The following is a 4,566-nucleotide window of genomic DNA, read 5'->3' as shown; positions in this document are numbered from 1 at the left end:
GACCTGCTGGGGAGAAAGAGAGAGGTGAGAAGAGAGAGACACACACAGACAGACAGAGAGAGAGACACACACACACAGACAGACAGAGAGACAAAGACAGATAAGGAGACAGACAGACAAAGACACAGACAGACAAACAAAGACAGACAGACAGACAGACAAAGACACAGACAGACAGACAGACAAAGACACAGACAGACAGACAAACAAAGACACAGACAGACAGACAGACAGACAGACAGACAGACAGACAGACAGACAGACAGACAGACAGACAGACAGACAGACAGACAGACAGACAGACAGACAGACAGACAAAGACACAGACAGACAGACAGACAAACAAAGACAGACAGACAGACAGACAAAGACACAGACAGACAGACAGACAAAGACACAGACAAAGACAGACAGACAGACAGACAAACAAAGACACAGACAGACAGACAAAGACAGACAGACAGACAAACAAAGACACAGACAGACATACAAACAAAGACACAGACAGACAAACAAAGACACAGACAGACAGACAAACAAAGACACAGACAGACAGACAGACAGACAGACAGACAGACAGACAGACAGACAGACAGACAGACAGACAAACAAACAAACAAACAAACAAACAAACAAAGACAGACAGACAGACAGACAGACAGACAGACAGACAGACAGACAGACAGACAGACAGACAGACACACAGACACACACACAGACACACACACACAGACAGAGAGACAAAGACAGACAAACAAAGACACAGACAGACAGACAGACAGAGAGACACAGACAGACAAACAGACAAACAAAGACAGACAGACAAAGACAGACAGACAAAGACAGACAGACAAAGACAGACAGACAGACTACAGACAGACAGACAGACAGACAGACAGACAGACAGACAGACAGACAGGCAGACAGACAGACAGAGACAGACAGACAAACAAAGACACAGACAAACAAAGACACAGACAGACAGACAGAGACAGACAGACAGACAAACAAAGACACAGACAGACAGACAGACAGACAGACAGACAGACAGACAGACAGACAGACAGACAGACAGACAAAGACAGACAGACAGACAAACAAAGACACAGACAGACATACAAACAAAGACAGACAGACAGACAAACAAAGACACAGACAGACAAACAAAGACACAGACAGACAGACAAACAAAGACACAGACAGACAAACAAAGACACAGACAGACAAACAAAGACACAGACAGACAGACAAACAAAGACACAGACAGACAAACAAAGACACAGACAGACAAACAAAGACAGGCAGACAGAAAAACAAAGACACAGACAGACAGACAGACAGACAGACAGACAGACAGACAGACAGACAGACAGACAGACAGACAGACAGACAGACAGACAGACAGACAGACAGACAAAGACACAGACAGACAGACAGACAAACAAAGACACAGACAGACAGACAGACAAAAGACACAGACAGACAAACAAAGACACAGACAGACAGACAGACAAAGCCAGACAGACAGACACAGACAGACAGACAAAGACACAGACAGACAGACAAAGACAGACAGGTAGACAGACAAACAAAGACACAGACAGACAAACAAAGACACAGACAGACAGACAGACAGGCAGGCAGACAGACAGACAGACAGACAGACAGACAGACAGACAGACAGACAGACAGACAGACAGACAGACAGACACAGACAGACAAACAAAGACACAGACAGACAGACAGACAAACAAAGACACAGACAGACAGACACAGACAGACAAACAAAGACACAGACAGACAGACAGACAAACAAAGACACAGACAGACAGACAGACAGACAGACAGACAAACAAAGACACAGACAGACAGACAGACAGACAGACAGACAGACAGACAGACAGACAGACAATCAGACTGACAAACAAAGACACAGACAAACAAAGACACAGACAGACAAACAAAGACACAGACAGACAGACAGCCAAACAAAGACACAGACAGACAGACAGACAAACAAAGACACAGACAGACAGACAGACAGACAGACAGACAGACAGACAGACAGACAGACAGACAGACAGACAGACAGACAGACAGACAGACAGACAGACAGACAGACAGACAGACAAAGACACAGACAGACAGACAAACAAAGACACAGACAAACAAAGACACAGACAAACAAAGACACAGACACAGACAGACAGACAGACAGACAAAGACACAGACAAACAAAGACACAGACAAACAAAGACACAGACACAGACAGACAGACAGACAGACAAAGACAGACAGACAAACAAAGACACAGACAGACAGACAGACAAAGACAGACAGGCAAACAAAGACACAGACAGACAAAGACACAGACAGACAAACAGACAGACAAACAAAGACACAGACAAAGACACAGACAGACAGACAAACAAAGACACAGACAAACAAAGACACAGACAAACAAAGACACAGACACAGACAGACAGACAGACAGACAAAGACAGACAGACAAACAAAGACACAGACAGACAGACAGACAAAGACAGACAGGCAAACAAAGACACAGACAGACAAAGACACAGACAGACAAACAGACAGACAAACAAAGACACAGACAGACAGACAAACAAAGACAGACAGACAGACAGATGCGCTCTAAAACACCAAGCCATTAAGTTAGCATGTCAAGAGAAAATCCACCTCTTGGCCAAGACTGAAACAGATAAAAGATTTTGTAACAAGAACGGAAATTATATCAATTCCAACCATGTCAACCAACAGCGAACCAATGATAAGTACTGGAATTCAAAGACAGTAATTTGATTCATCCGTTTTTTAAATTACTTTGAGGGAAAACGTATTGAAACATTTCCAAAGTACACAGTATTACATCTGATAAGTAAACGACTTGTTTAGGGTAATCAGCGTCCATTTGTCTTTTGACCTGAAATCAAAGCATAAGATAATGCACTTTCTTTCCAGATTTAAATGGACCTCAGTCATTTCCAAGCTTTGAAATCGATGCAGATTCATTCAAATTATTAGCAGCTATGGCACAAAGAAACAAAATACCACAAATAGTTTTGGGTCGCTTGCTACACTTCCAGTTGCCTTTGGAGGAGAGAGTTGATTTGAAAAATATGTTTGCTCCATTCTTAAAATAAAAGAATGAAAAAACACATAATAGTCCTTCTACAAACACTTGGAATGAACAGCCTTGTAACATTGGTGCAGAGATCTTCTCAGATAATGTCAAGCTATATTTACAGCTCTTGCACACGGAAGACATAAGGCATAGCTTGTCTGGAACAGTGCAAACAGGGTCTCCTACCCCAAGGGTGAAACAGCAAAACAAGGCCATATTTGGCTGTTGTACTTATTGTGGCTTGTGAATCATACAGAGTAGGCCTACAAAGACATTTGGGTGAGTTCTTAAAGAGCAACTTCCCCTAAAAAAACGACTTCTCATTTAGATAACAGCCTATGTGGCATAGATATGAATCAGAAACATGTATTATACTGTCAAAATGTACTTAAAAGTGTAAATAGGATAATTTTGGTCATAGTCAGTCTTGACCAACACAGTTTTTATTTGATGTTTTTTTACTTGTGGCCATCACAATATAAATGAAAGTTGGATTTGTTTCAATCCTGGTCACATGCCTACAGCTGGCAGCACACAAGTAATCATCAATACTGGGGGCAGCTAACTGCATGGTTGACTTTGGATATCCCTATGGGGCTAGTTAGGGACCATCAGGTAAATTACAAAATGTACATAGGACAATTTGTTAAAATTCCAATAGCTCCAAATTTCAATGACTTAAAAATCTCAAACCAACTATAAATGGAAGAAATGAATATACAAAAGGAAAGCATTTAATGAAAAAACTAAAAAGGTGTGCAAATATTGTCTCATTTGCATTGTGTAATGTATTGACGGTCCCTAACTAGCCTCGGCGATAGGTTATCCAAAGTCAAACCAATTTTGCCACAGTTTCACACCAGCCGACTGAAGCCAATTGTCTAAATAATTTCGCTATCTCTTCCCACCTGCAAACAAACGCGAGACATGCACACCAATCCCCGCCCTGAAACCAACTCGCGTTTGAATTCAGTCATGGCCGCTAGCATTTCTTAATGAACCAAATCTAAAACGAGACCAAATCAGGAAGTGCAGACACCCTTTAACATTCCAAAAGGACCTACAATGTCCCTACAATACACTACAATGTCCCTAAACTGCACTACAATGTCCCTAAACTGCACTACAACGTCCCTACAATACACTACAATGTCCCTAAACTGCACTACAATGTCCCTACAATACACTACAATGTCCCTAAACTGCACTACAATGTCCCTAAACTGCACTACAACGTCCCTACAATACACTACAATGTCCCTAAACTGCACTACAACGTCCCTACAATACACTACAATGTCCCTTAACTGCACTACAGCGTCCCTACAATACACTACAATGTCCCTAAACTGCACTACAACGTCCCTACAGTACATTACAATGTCCCTAAACTGCACTACAACGTCCCTACAATACACTGG

Source organism: Oncorhynchus kisutch, linkage group LG13 (genome assembly GCF_002021735.2).
Source record: "Oncorhynchus kisutch isolate 150728-3 linkage group LG13, Okis_V2, whole genome shotgun sequence".
NCBI lineage: Eukaryota > Metazoa > Chordata > Actinopteri > Salmoniformes > Salmonidae > Oncorhynchus > Oncorhynchus kisutch.
This window is presented reverse-complemented; position numbering follows the sequence as displayed.